At 44.9% G+C, this 15,232-nt stretch overlaps 1 long non-coding RNA gene across 1 annotated transcript in view; it reads right to left on the bottom strand.

Annotated features, from left to right (window-relative positions):
- LOC149364085 (uncharacterized) overlaps positions 1-2,407 on the bottom strand; it is a 199,860-nt gene extending 197,453 nt beyond the window's left edge. The window contains exon 1 of the long non-coding RNA XR_016288601.1: positions 2,325-2,407. This is a non-coding gene — a long non-coding RNA (uncharacterized LOC149364085). The remainder of the gene's footprint in view (positions 1-2,324) is intronic.
- Between the last annotated feature and the right edge of the window lie 12,825 nt (positions 2,408-15,232).

Raw genomic sequence — 15,232 nt, 5'->3', positions numbered from 1 at the left:
AACTAAGACGCGCCGTTGGGTTGCTAATTTCCCTGCGTCAAAACTGTGACGGTGAACTGCAGAAATTTGTTTCAAGGTCGAGAAAAGTGTGACATCACACTGCTCATATTTGCGGGTGCTCTAAAAGATTATCCCAGCTATCATGAGACAAATTCCGTAGATATTTTTTTTTTCATATAACTCGTGGTAACTTACCTCCTTGTTGCAACTCTGGAGGTAATAATCGGACCCAATATATACATCTTCAGTAGCCTCTTTTTGTGGCATAGTAAAGCAGACAGCACTAGAAAATAAAAAATAGTTAATGAATACCACAGTGTGTAGGCATATACACCGTTTTGTGTGATGTTTTAAAGTATTATGAGAGCGAAAACGATGCTCCATCATTTTTCCCGTATTAGAAGCATTAGCCAGCTGTTACCAAACCGCATCTTTCAAGGTGCTCCGTGAAAGCTATAATTTATTTTGGAAAATGTCAGTTTATATTAACATTCTGGCTTAATAATCACATTCATGCTTCCTCACTGCGGTCTAGAATGTACTGGTCTTTTTTAACGAAGTGTGACCTCAGCTGCGCTGTAAAATCATAAAAATACTTTCAAAGGTTTTGTTTACATAAAATGTGTTCTTATGGCAGCTACGTTTCTCTGCAAACACCGCCAGGGACCCGCCGCACCACCTCGCTTTGTTTTCACAAAAAACTTTACGAAGCAATTCACAAACAACGTAAATTTCTTGCCAGTTAGAACGTGCTCGTATGAATGATAATTTGAGCACTCTTGTCCACGACCTCCTTGGTTCCCGCCTGAATGTTTGGCCGGACCTCAAGACCGCGAGAAAATTTCCTTTTTTCGTGGTGGTAGTCTTTTAAAATATAACCCTATAAAAATAAAGTACAACAATTTGCCCTGTGTTCTTGATGAGTTTTGTCTTGCTTTTGACAAGCTCAATGCGATGTGTGTGACTGCTGATGCATGATTTAGATTTTTTTACATTGTGTTACTCTATATAAAGAGCTCCCACCTCAGTATCGGACTTTGGGACCTCCTTCTAGTTTAATTATCTGTGCCTACGCTAATGTCTGTGCAATAAACCTTCGAGGCTCATCATTTGCTGGTATCTCCACTCCGAACAAAATGCGAGAATGGAAGCCATATCGCCAACTCATTGGCTGCAGTGACAAAGGGTGTTATAAGGCGCATTGTTTCCCTCTTATTTACGTAAGCCATAAAAGCCGAGGTACTGCGCCTCAGTAGCATCTCCCACAAGGTTATAAAGTCTGCTGCATTAGCCAACCGATGTAGCCGCACCGCTAATGCACTGCAGGTGTTTTGTGGAGCAGCGATATTTAAAACTGTGTGTTAAGAACACTTGAAAAAATCCAGCTACATACTGTCAGATCTTGTAAATCTGACGCGTTCAAACCACAGTTGGTAAACTATTTATTCAGACAGTGAAACATTAAAAGCTGAGGAATAGCGGCGGAGAACAGGGCTTCCAGTAACAACAATTATGATTTCAGGCAATAACCTGGACTAATCAGATTTTAAAATTAAGAATAAATCACACCAAAATGCCTATTCTTAGCGACCCGTCTTTACTGTCCAAGTATGTATAAATGTTACTTTATATAGAGTATGTATAAAGTATGTATAAATGTTTACTACGACTATTACTTTTCTCAAGCTAAACCTCCATCTTCCTTTAAGAGGTGATTTTTCATAGCTCAAATGCCGTTACAAACAGAAGCTGTGACCGCTGTAGAGTGCAGGCTCTTTCTCGTACTCTGCCTCAATGAAATTGGGCAAAATGCGAACTCTGTGGAGCCTCCTCGTTAATGCTAAGTTATACTGAAAGTAAGAGTGCTCCGTATTATTTATTTCATGAACAACGATATTATTCGAGTCTGCAGAAGGGACAATGCTTACATCGGTTGTCGTCCAGATTGTCTGCCATGCTTTCTTTTTATGCCCCTCAGTGCTTGTTAAACCGATGTTTTTGCAGTTGCTTGTCAAGTATCGATTGTGTCAAAGGAGTTGTACACACTGTAGCTACAATAAAGTTATTAAAAACTCCATTTTTTAGCCGATAACTGTGTCTATTGAGTCTGATTTCTGCGCTTTAAATTGACCTGTTTACTAACTTAAGCCTAAAATTGTGAAGAATAAAAATGGGCAGCATTTCTTTCACGCTGTTCTCATCTTAACAGGGGTCTAGGCTCTGCTCCGTGAAACGCGCAAATCTTAATCGCACATGCTCTATTTAAAGGAAATTTTTTTGCCGTGTATGTTATTACTGCACAATGTATTGAAAGCAATACTCACACTGCATGCAGGAGAACAATGGCGAGAAGAGCGGAAGAAAACACTCGATGCGAACTCATTGCGGCAAGCAGTGTGGCTTTGCTTTCGTCAGTGGTGAGCAGCAGAACGCCTGCACCTTTTTATACATGCTAAGGTGGAGCGTTAATTCACTGAAGCTCGTAAAAACAGCTGGCATTTTCGTCGGCCTACAGCTGTCCTGCAGCAGCTGACAACCTGCTGGGGCGCAGGACGTCATGACTACGTAGGCGGGCTTCTTTTCTTTTTCTCTTTTCATGATTAAATGTCACGGGAGTGAAACGAGGAGAAATGCCCATCTATTATTTGATACTCTTCATTTTCAAAGCTCGATGACGTCCTCTTCTGGGATTGAGATCATCATAATATCATACAAGTCAATGCGCTCTTCGTATCTTTCAATTTTAACTCGATATTTTTAAAGCCCTCTTATCCAGAAAATCCGGTGTCGGCATAGGCGTTGTGAACGAAAATTTACGAGCATGACTGTGGCAGGTGGTGTCCGCTGAGCAAAGTAGAGGCAGGTGGGTCAAGTAGGTTACATGATCTTGAGGCGTCATCACAACATGCGCACCGTGGCAGGTGGCAGTTAAACTAAAATTAAATTAATGATTGGTCCGTCTGGAAGATGAACCTGGGCCGCGCAAGGCCCACTGCTGAGAGCACCTGCCATCGCAGGGCAGCGGCGCATTGCTTAACTGCTGCACCACTGCGCCTGTCATTGTTATGTGAACTGGAGCGGTGTTAGTAAAGACGTTTAGGTTTAATATTGGGTATTATATGACGAACTTTACAGATATTAATGCAATATATTTTATGGTTTTAATTTATCCAATTATGTGTATCCTGTTTCAATAACAACTGCTTCGGCATTGACTATTGCCGCTTCTTTGCTTTCAATCTAAATTCTACTTGTGTTGGCGACAGATCCGAATTCCTCCCACGGAATCTGCGTATTTCATTCGTCCATTTCAGTACTTCATTTTTATTATTTCAACATGCCTCCAAAATCAATGACAGTATTTGGAGGAAATCTGTTGAAGAGTGGTCCACATTTAATGAGGAAGCCCCATGACGCTTGATGAAGAAAGCGGCGGTGAGCTGGACGACGCTTCAGCTCTGCGAGGCAGCCATGGACATTCACTGGAAGTACTCTCACTTCATCGTCATCTACACGCTGGCACGTGTGGTGGCACTACAGGGCCCCCCTCTAGACCTTTGGTCGATAAAAAAAAATAAAGCTCTAGAGATGAAGCAAATTGGGGGGGGGGGGGGGCGGGTTGAATTAGAGTGATGGGGACACTATGTACTAACTATTAACACGCAGGTACAGTAAGTCCGCGTTCAGGTCGTAGTCCGATGGCTAATCAGGAAAAATCAAGTCGAAGTTCAGGAGGTCGCGCTTGAGTGAAATGTAGAGGGCGGCCAGTAGGTACCGCTGCGCTGAGAAGCGGTAAACCAGAAGTCATTGTGAGGGCGGGCTCGCAGTCGGAAGACGTCCGAAGATGGAAGCTACAGCAGAGGTGGCAGCCCTGAAAACTCGGCACGCACAAACCTTTACGTCTCTGGCAAAGCCTGGCGGACAAAAGCTGGTGAGACGCTGAAGGTTTGGCTTCGCTGCGGCTCGCAATCTGCGTTGGTGGTAGCGCTGCCGCCAGGGTGGAAAGGCTGGGAGAGTCACCACAGTGGAGGTACTTTAGGTAGAAAGATGTGCACGACATGCGTGGGGCTGCGAATGATAGGAGCCCTTTGTAAGTTGTGGCGTTGAAAAGTGGAGGCTGTGATCTGCCACCTCAATCAAACAATGCAGCGACGAAGTCTGTGGGCGTGAGCAGTGACGTCGCCTGCTGAAGGATGCAGATAATAGAACACTGGAGGCAGGCATTTGGCGTAGCTATATAGAAGGTTGCGTGGTGGAACAGACCTCTCGAGCTGCCAGGCCGGGAGCAGTGTGAACCCCTTCTGGTGGAATAAAGTCCATATCACAGTTACGTTTGGAGGGAGGTGACGCTGGGATACAGGAGTCCTTAGACGGCACATCGATGTGTGGGAGAACCTCAGGGATTGAGGCACAAAGGCGTGGTTAGGGGTCAGGAGCGTGGTGCGAATCCGACGACACCAACTCCAGAGACGCACATTGCAACGGGTCTGCGATGGTAGTCCGAAATGACTGCGCCGGGACGGAGAAGGACTGCTCACGAAACTGCAGTGGCTCCGCTTATACCGTCTCGGCACGCAGAAAATGCGGTGGTCGTGCGAGCGCGGAACCGTAGTGCCTGATGACGGCCGTTTTCAGGTCATCGTATAGCGTAGGCCCAAGAGGTTGCAAGGTGAGGTGCTGGAACAGGCCATACGAAAGACGCTGCTTGGCGAGGTAGAAGCGGATGGCTTGGCTAGAGACGCCATGAATGTAAAAATGGGACTCAAGCGTCGCGAACCAGAGGTTATAGGTCATTGATGTAAAAACGCGCTAAGCCGTGCAGCTCAGAGAAATCAGGCTGACTGAAAGGCATTACACGGACTCGCCTTGGCTGGATGGGGCCGAGTGTGACGTGGCCATGGCGCCGCAGGTAGCGAAGGAATGGCTGTGTAGGTGAAGTCAGCGTAGCTGCTTGCCTCGAATGTCCGGAAGCCCACGGTCACCAGTTGTAGAAGAGTGGTCCACATTTACTGAGGAAGCCCCATGACGCTAGATGAAGAAAGCGGCGGTGAGCTGGACGACGCGTTAGCTCTGCGAGGCAGCCATGGACGTTCACTGGAAGTGATCTCAGTTCATCGTCATCTACACGCTGGCACGTGAGGTGGCGCTACAAATCCACTGATTTTTGGTGCCTTCACCAATTTTATCAGCTCTCGTAGTTTTGGAAGTCATTTTAAGAGTGCTCTCTTATTAATGAAAACACAATTTGCTAAATTAACTTAAACTTACTGATTTACAGCGTGTTCTCTGACTATATTCAAGGAAATGTACCAATGTCTTCCAATGCTTTTTCGTTTGCTGCTCGTATTATTTAGGTAATATCATCAGCGCATGGCTGTGTATGGGCTGTTTCCGAAAACCTAATGTTGGGTTGAGCGGACCTTGTAAGGTTCCACAATCAATGGTTGAAATATCCCTATAGTACGCCTGTTCTAAGGCTGAGATATATTGTAAGTTTAAGGATATTATCTTCTTTTTATTACTGACTGCAGTTCCTGTTATGTATTTTTTTCCATTTGCCGCGAGATAAATTGCACTGTGGTTATTTGTGCATCGAAATGTGTTAGTACTACAGTTTTTCGTTACAACTGCGGCAAACTACAAGGCCTCCTGTGCTGGTTTCTATCAAATATGATACTGGCATCTTTTGGCAGTTTTTTAATACTTCCCGCTGTTTATAATTTGTGGTAGTGCAAGAGGCAGATTTTTCGCAGGAAAGAACTAGTCTATTTTATTGTTTAATCTTGATCTGGTGCGTTGAATTTGACGTACTACATTATTTAGGTTGATTGGTGATTAACGCCCTAAAGCAACTTAGGCTATGAGGGACCCACATTCCTTAGGAGTGCTCTGAAATGTGTTTTCACCGAAGTTCAGAAATTGAACCTGGACTGTTAAATATATTTACTAGTAGGAACACTTTTGAAAAAAAAAATTAACAGTTGAGCGCAAGTTCTCATTTCGGACTGAAAAAGTATAAGCCAAGGCGAAAAAAGTTTTAAAATAACCTGTGCTTGTTTTTTGTTTCAAAGATTGCTGCGCTCTTTTAATAATGAAAATTCTATAAAAAATATCCAATAAAATATGCGTTTGTTGCCTTGAGCATGGCTGTCTAGCATTCTCTTTTAAATGTCAGGTTGTTTGCCACACCGCGTCGGGCGTGGCTTGAAAATTTCCGCAGGTGTCAAAAAGAGAATGAACGAGCTAGGCCGTGAAGCTGATAGCAAAAAACGACGGCAGGCAAAAAAAAATAGCATAGACTCCATGCCTTAGCTAGGTATGCCAACGGCTTTTAGGTGCACTGCAAACTAAGTATTTCATCTTTACCATTATGAGCGAGGAGACATCATGACAAAAAAATATTCTTTTGACACCCCTGTGTTCGCTTTTAATACAGATGTCCGGGCATGCCAATAATTTCTAAAGTTCAAAAGGCCGCCGGCATATAGAAAGTTCGTGAACGCACTGGAATGCATATAATCTACAAACTTAATTTTAAAGTTGATTTTGCTGCTTCTGATGACTGACAGTGGCCAAAAAGCTTAAAATAAACTTCTTGTTTTCCAGTGAACCCTATATTCTTCCTTGCTTGGATTATAAGTGTTAAACACAAGCAAATGTTCTTCACCAAAGAAATCAAATTCGACGCGCTGACGCCTGAAGTGGTGGTACATTGATGAAGACATGGTGTGGATTCAAATCATAAGTTTCATGACATATTTACAGAGAACAGTACATTTGTATCATCTCCAGAACACTGTTTTCTGCGGCGCTGGGACATGCGTACGCAATTAGGAATTCACCAATCTGCTGCTTGAAGAAACCATTGCCGACTGAGGGAAATGGCACGATCAGACTTCATTGAGTTCCCTTATCATTCATTTGTCACTGGTAAAAAATGCGATGCGAATGCACCCGAGTTAGAACTGCGATAACAAAGGAATTCTTAGTTAAGCCATGTAACATAGGCCAGCGTATTATAACTGTGATTCATTTTTCATTCATTGCATTCAAATGCCCACAAACAATGCCAGAGTTTTGCTGATGTGAGTTCACACCTGTCTGTACGATATTTTAAAGACCAGTCGACTAGATGACCTGCCTATGGTTGTCGTACTTCAGAATTTAAATAATAATGGATGAGTTCAATAAACACAGGGACATAAAATTGAGCAATCAGATAGCGCTCAGTTTTTCGTGGTTCATGTGGTCGTGAAAAAAGCTATTGATATTGTTGCCACTGATGGCAACAAACGAGAAATATAGAGATACCCTTAATCAACCACCTTTTTCCGTTAAACATGTAAGAACTGGCAATTTAGGACAACAAATGTCGGTGATTGAGAACAAGTCTCTGTATGTCCTCAGTTAACTTATTCATCGAAATGAGCCAGAAACAAGAAACTCGCATGATTACATTAAGCGATAGCTGTTGAGGAATTGTTAATTTCTCGATATTCAAATAAGCACTTTGAGAGCACCGTTTGTTTTTGTTTTTTTTTTTCTAAATACTGCATGATTCTATAAACCAGCCTGAGGAAGTAGCTTGGTACAGAAATCATACAAACAAAGAAGCAAAATACATTTCAAAAGAAGTAATGAAGTAATGAAGAGATTAGAAAGCCGGCGTGGAGTTGAGAACCGGACAAGAAAGTATTACACCATGAACTTTGAAAAGCGCTTCGCGCGAAGTAGATATATGCTCTATGCATAAATGTATATATGTATGTTATCACATAGTGGTTACTACAGTCCAGAGAGCAGGAAGACAACGAAAATGGCTGCTAAACAAAACTATTTATTTGGGCTGACTTGTGCCCGTAAAGAACTGAATGAGTCGGCGGCGGCGTAGCAAGAAGCGTGCTCGGCGGTCGTCGAACGGAATGCCCGCCGCTGTGGGCTGTGCTCATTTTAAAGCTGGCAGCGAACTTTCGAGATCAAGCATGGAAAGTTACTAAAACATTCTGGGACAGCGTAAAATCGGCTTCGCCTGGATGCGATCAGTCGCGATAAATCTGGGTGTGTCTTGCGTCATAAACGAAACGATAAAGCGGAGTGCCAGCAGCTTTGAAGAATGAGCAAACAAACGCTACAAAGATTCGCGGCAATATATCTGCATAGTTATAGAGCACTCTTTGCTGTTTACCACGCACGATAATTATGGCCCATGCCACAGCAGCCTGTGAATGATTGAGCGGACTCAGCCGAAGGAGAGTACGCTCTGAATCCCGGTGTTCGTTAGAGCCCCTGCTTTGAGTCTCTATTGTTATCTTTTACTGGAGAGTGGAGTTCAAGATAAAGCTGTCGTACGATAGAAGTACACTGGCCGCGTCAAATAGCGGCCAGTTTTGCGGATCTGTATACATTTATCTGTCTATGTGTTCGGTGCGTAATGGGGCACGGAACCTTGGGAAAGAAGGTAATACAGCCGACTCTGTGTAAAACTATGAACTACGCTGCGCCCCCAAAGAGGTTACCCAGTTCCGTTGTTTAGTTCTTCATGACCTCATTGCCCGGCCAAGGCTGAACTAGACGGGAGGGACACATCAGTCACCCCCCATGACACCCCCTCTGCCAACCTCTCGTCTCTATCCATAGGCATCCAGCCGTTGGCATCGACGTCCCTTGGCATCTAGCGCTCGTCGGCGAAAGTTGTGGTGGCTTTTTCTGGCAATTACAGGTTCAGACGTTATATGGCGATAAACTGACAGTCTCGCTTTCACGAAGTCACGCAAGCCGTACTGCGGCATAAGGCAGGATTTGGACGAGAAGCCGGCATTAGGCATCGTCGCAGACCCTGTAAATAGAAACTTTCCTCAAATACTTTGAAATTCCCGCACTACTTTTGAGGACTTCTAAGTGCGGTATGAACACTCAGCAACTCTACATAAGGTGCGCATATGGCACTATACCACTCTGCATGGTACTACTGATATATCCAGCTATTTCGCGATGCCTTTCATGTTCGATGCATCCAGGTTCGACTTTGCATCCCAGCGAAATGTCTTGAGGCAAATTATACGCAGTGTTGAAATGAGAATATTTCTTTCGGCGAATTCGGGTAGATTTAGCATAGCCTATTCACAGAAGGCCCGCAGTAGCATGAACAGGCATATATAAAAGCAATAGCGTCGCATTTTCGACCACCCTGCTTCGAAAATCGTGGTCTAGCCCATTTCCTGGCGGAGAGGATGTCCTTTCATAATGCATAACGCCATGCGGTGGCCCTACGAATCAACATAAATAACCGAAATTTGAAGTGCATGTGCAGCAGGACTCAACAAGCAATGAAATTATCTGATTAATTTTGTGCTGAAAGCTCCTTCTGCAAATCATATCTCGAAGCAATAGATAATCAGGCGCTCCTCCGAGCGGTCACACAACTGTCAGCTACCCCTCGGCAGTACGCTGTACGGCTTTGGAAGAGAACGGACGTGTGGTAGTACCTTCAGAAATATTCAGACTGCTGTAAAGGCACTGCATAGGCTTTTACTTCTTGATCACAGGGCTGTCTGTCCTGGTTCAGCGATCCACATGAAGAGTGCTATACTTCGAGTGAGCACGAGAGGACGACAATGCCAAAAACACGTCTAGGGCCATGCTGTTCCCCCCAGACCACGGAGAGGAGAATCCGTCTTTGTTTTGTGAGCGCAGCTGGCTTCCGGTGGTTCTTCCCGAGTGCTATTTTTTTTTCAGAGCCCATCAAACCGAAACCAATAGCCAATTGGAGAAGAAACTGATGTCATATATTATTAATTTATCAGCACTAGAAGGTAACGCGAAAGAAACCCCAGCGTCCAGTGTGTCTCAATAGAGCGTGGCGCAGACAAAAAGAGTCTCCGGGTACACTCAAACTCCGCCTTATGGGTATGACGCGAGAGTGTTAATGGGTCCCTTCAGTGGTCCGGAGTCCTCCTGGGGACCTCCTAGGTTCTAAAAAACATGAGGTTCTGATTAAATTCACTCTCCACTTTACATTCATACATCGCAGGGAGCCCTCAGAGGACTACTGGCGCAGTAGTTCGGCGAATAAGCGATTCGCCACTGCCATCAGTGGGGCTTGTGAGACACAGGCTGCTCTTCGAGAACTCCCAAAGGGCTTATGCGCATTGTTATGGGGGCAGGCTGGTCACCTGCGGTTGTCCACACGCCAACGGGATTCTCTGCTGAACGGCAACATTAAGGCTCTCGCGTTAATACTTACCCCACTTATGGCCTCGAGCGGGATTCGAACCTGCGGCTACGCAAAGAGATAAAAATCGCTTGACGCTGCTTTCGACCACTCGGCCACGGTCGGAGACTGCGACCCTCTCGCACTGTGCCTTGGAAATGTCGTCTTCAAGTTTCATCTGTGGTCGATACACTACAAATGCAAGAGCGCGCCGGTATTTGCGTGTGCCAGCCAAAGTTCAAACATGTATTCGATTTGAAGCCTAGTCTTGGTCGCACTTGATCAAACGCTTGATCAAGCATCACATTTTCTTTGAACAAATTGGACAGTGTCTAAGGTTATTTGAAAAAAGTTGAAAACACGAGAAGCAGCTTTCCTTGCCACGTGTTAAGTTGCCAGCTTCTCGCAATCTGGCACTAGTTGGCGCAATTGTGCTGAGAATCCCTGGCGCCCGCTCAAGTTTCGCAGAGCGCGCAAGAGGAGGCCACGTGTCAATGCACTCACGAAATGGGAGCCCAGTTGCTAATGCATTTCCCTCCGCATTAGTCGCATTGACAGTCGGATTATACAGCGGCAGCTGTTACGCGCCGGTTCTTGGGTTCCCCGCCTTAATAATAGCATGTCGTAGTCGTGGGCGTAACGGTAGGTGCTTTCCAGGGGAACCTCTCGAAGGGTGGTTTGCCGTGGAAGGAGGAAGGTATGACGAGTGCGGAGGAATATGCAACCGGAGGGTGCTTACCACCGGAAACATCCTGAGAGTGGTTACCGTGAGAGAAGGGTATAGCAAGATAGCGTAAAGAGGTGCAGCCTTTTAATGGTTGCCACGGGAGCCAGCAGGAGGGTAGTTATCCTGGAAGTAGAGGGGGGTATGACGATAGCGTAGGAAGACGCAGCCGGACGGTGGTTACTACGACAACCGTCCGACAACAGTCCCCACCCGGAGGATGGTTACCATGTCAGGATTAGAGTATGGCGAGAGTGTAAGAAGGCGAGATTGGTAGGTGGCTGCCACAGGAACCACGAGGAGGGTCCGTACCCTGAAAGTGGGAGGGTATGACGAAAGCCCAGGAAAGCGTAACTGGGGTTGGCCGCCACGGGAATCGTCTGAAAGGTGGTTGCTGTCGAAAGAGAAGTGGAAGGAGCTTAGGAAAGCTTGAGAAGAAGTTTGGCAACTTGTAATGAGGAAAGCATGGCGAGAACGTAAGACGCAAAACGAAGGCAGTTGCCATGGGAACTATCCTGAGAGTAGTTACCCTAAAAGGAGGAGGGTTTCAGTAGCAGTAGCAGGGCTATGGCTAGAGCGTAGGAATGCGTACTGCTAGAGGTTTCACTATGGGAACCATAGCTAGGCTGGTTACTGCGGAGGGAACAGGATGAGCACGGCAAAAACGCAGAAATGTAGCATGGTCCATCCGTGGTAGCTGCTGCAAAACTCACCGCCCAAGGAAAGGGTCATCTGTGGCGCTAAGGGCCTGGAGCTTCGGAGTGGAGACGCCACTGTAGCTTGTTGAAAAACAATTCTATGTGAAAAATAGAGCGGTCTAGAAATACAAAGGTACAGAGTCACTGTTATATTCTAGAACTCAATGTATCAATAACAAGGTACCCATGTGGGCTAGTTGGTGTACATCAGACACAACTTCACCAGCGAAAGAACGAGACACGAGGAGAAGAAGAACACAGGACAACGCTAGACTAACAACTGAAGTTTAATCGAGAAACGGCCAACCTAGGTCTCCAGAAGACGCATGTGTATCAGACGCATGCGTATCAGGTCTGATACGCATGCGTCTTTTGGTGCCTAGGTTGGCCGTTTCTCGATTAAACTTTAGTTGTTAGTCCAGCGTTGTCCTTTGTTCTTCTCCTCGTGTCTCGTTCTTTCGCTGGTGAAGTTATGTCAATGTATCAATATCGTGAAATATACACCTTAACGTCTTTCACTGAATCTTGCGTTAAACAGTGGAAAACACCCTGTCAATCTTCTCTGAAGCAAAGTGAGCAATATCTCCATCTGTTCTAGCATTCCTAAGGGCTTGGGCTGTGTTACCACAAAAAGAACGAAGACTTAACATTTGGGACCTATTACTTTAAATGAAGAAATCACACTTATTATTTTCCTTCCTAAAATAAGGAAAAAAAACTTTCCTTAAATGATTTTTGTCCACAATATCTGTCTAAAGAAGAAAAGTCAGAGTGGTCTTAAGGAAGTGTGATGATGCATTTTGATGTGCAATTTTACCAAACAGCATATTGCACATCGCGTTTTCAGGAGAAATGAAGAAACATAATCAAAGTTAAATGGCTATTTCTTCTGGCTATGCATTACACATAAGCGTAATAAAATTTGCAAAAGAGAAGGGACAATCATTAGCTCTGATCAGTTATTTATATCTCTTAAAAATCTGTTTACAAACGAATGTAGGAACGAAGTTATCGAGCGTGAAATACGTTTTTGCATGTCTCATGACTTGATACGCGCGCTTTAGGAATAACTCCTTTATAAACGAGACCAAATTCGAGAAGCATCGAGTCGGTACAGACAGGATAGATAAGGGCTTCGCTATATCAAAACGATTCCACACATGCACCAACCCTTGAATTAGAAATGCTCGTTTAATGCCTCCCAACACGCACGTTCAAACCGAGCGCTGTTATTGACACATGACGAAGTGGGGCGGCATTGGGTAAAATAACATAATATTTGAGCGACATGAAAGGAAATTGGCTGCTAAAGAGGATTAACTGGCTGGCCTGCGAAGTTGCGATAAAGAAATACGCCACCTCAGCAGAAAGAATTGCAGGGAGTGGCCAGGGGAGAGAGACAGTGGACGTGGACTTGAAAAGCCGTGTGTCCATGGTGCATAGGCAGCTGTGACAGGGGAATTGTACGAGTGGCTGGGTTCAGGTGGAAAAGCTTGGAGAAAGTAACCCCAGTAATGACGAACGCTTTGCCCACACGAAGTCCTCTTGTCGTATCGTAACTTCAGCTCAGCACCATGAGGCTCTTCTTCCGTTGTTCCCTTTGTCAATATTCTCATAGCCGTGGCATGCATTTTGAGAACAGGATGAAAAAATCACGCAATTTTCCAGATAACGCCTTTTTAAACAGGCAGTTGAGGTGTACAACAAATGTGAAACATCTAAACCGAAACAATGATGACAGTGGCCAAAACCGCAAGAGCGAGAATAACTGCAGTTCATGATGGTGTCGCGGAAGCAACCGCACCAGCAAGTTTTTGGGAGCCCTCGAACACGGCATTCCTCAAAGTGCAGAGGCAGCTTTGAACGCTTTAACCTAACGTAAAGCCATGAGAGCAAGCATTTTGGTGGAAGACACAAACCAAACCAGGGCGGCCATTAGGTGAACACGCCCTAAACAAACATTTGGCGACTCCAGGTTTTCCTACCAGTTTTGCGCACTCATGCTTTATTAAAGTGCCGAACAGATTTTTATGCCCCACTGTCTTCTGCGCAAGATGTACTCGGTGGAGTATATTTATGATTTTCTTTTTTTTACCGCCTCACCTTGTTATGTCGCGCATGAGAAGAGAAGAGACCCATAAATATTGCATTGTGTACGTAAGATACACAACTTAAAAGTGATTATACTTGGTCATTGCCACCTGCCACTATGGTTTCTCACTTTCCGCGATAATGCAGCAAGAAACCCTTTGATAATAATGCCGAGTTTATTGCTGTTCTGTTCTCTCCACCAGGTCTAAGATGTCGCCTTGAATGTTTCGCATTCTCTAAATTCAATACCATTTCCAAAATAATGAGATACATTTTCTAGACGAAACCTTTGAAATCAAACGTCGAGTTTTGCTCTTTTCTCAAGAATGCGGTTTTTTAGAATGATTCTCGTTCTCAAATGCTGACATTCTTTACGTGCAGTGCAGCTGGTAAAATGTCAAGAGACAAATGGCGGATAATATAAAGGCAAATGCTAGCAGGTGCCACTTTCATGCGAATTTTTCCCCTCGATTTTTCTCCTCTTCCAAAGGAAGAGGAAAAAATCACTATCATATTTCCATGAAAAAGAAAAAAACAAAAGTGTGAACGACATCGAGCGTTGTCCAGCAGTGTCCTGAAATACGCTGGGCGGACTGGGTTTTATTTGGATTGCAGTGTTCAAGGAAATATTTGCAATTTGCAAAGGAAACAAAGCGCGCTGTAAGAAATTTGGTAATTTGGTAGAATGTCGTAGAAACACATTGTAACGTTAACATCATTAAGATCGAATTCGCAACTGCACCTGAACACTAATTTGTGCAAAAAATGTTTGCGGAAAAATTATCCGTGCTCTAAAAGTTCTTTCTTTCTTTTCAGAACAAAGAGTTGTTTTTAACACAGCTTAGAAAAATAATACCAGTAATAGTCAAGCAGGCATGTAATTAACGCAAGAGTATAACACGTGGGTACAGTCGATCGCTGCAGTTGCGCCTACAACGCGACGAAGGCGATGGAACGCCGTGGAAAAAATGTGTATATCGACAGCTGCGGCAGCAAAGTTGACTGTTAGCGGGAACTAGTCTGCCGCGATCAGCTTGCACACCCGCTCCACTACACGGCACGACCACGGTTGCCACCCATTCACTACACGTCCCCCGTGACGTGCTGAAACATTCGACTTAGATAAAGGTCCAGTCCCATGGCCAACTTCAGCATCAGTGGTACTGCAGGCATCCGCGATCGCAGGTGCTTTCCTGGACGGGCAGGCGCTTCATTAGCTCTCGCACAATGACCTTAGAAAAACGGTAGGGTTACAGGAACTTAGGTTAACATCGTTGAAATACTCCAGGAGGTTTATTCGGTTCTGCACTGTTGGTTTTGGTGCAGTTTCAACGTCCCTCTCGGGGGCGCTGTCTTCAAAGAACTCGGAACACGCAAAACATATTCGGTGATGACGGTGAGCGAGACGGCCGCCGTGTTGATATTTCGGTCGAGGAGACGACGAAGGTAGCAGAGAAGCCACCTCCATATTTTGAAGAAAGCGTGGAGGGTTTCTTGCGTTCATGGGCA

This window comes from Amblyomma mixtum, chromosome 2 (genome assembly GCF_055824585.1).
Source record: "Amblyomma mixtum isolate Tamu chromosome 2, ASM5582458v1, whole genome shotgun sequence".
Taxonomy (NCBI): Eukaryota; Metazoa; Arthropoda; class Arachnida; order Ixodida; family Ixodidae; genus Amblyomma; species Amblyomma mixtum.
Note: the sequence above shows the minus strand (reverse complement) of the source record. Positions and strands in the feature narration are given on the sequence as shown.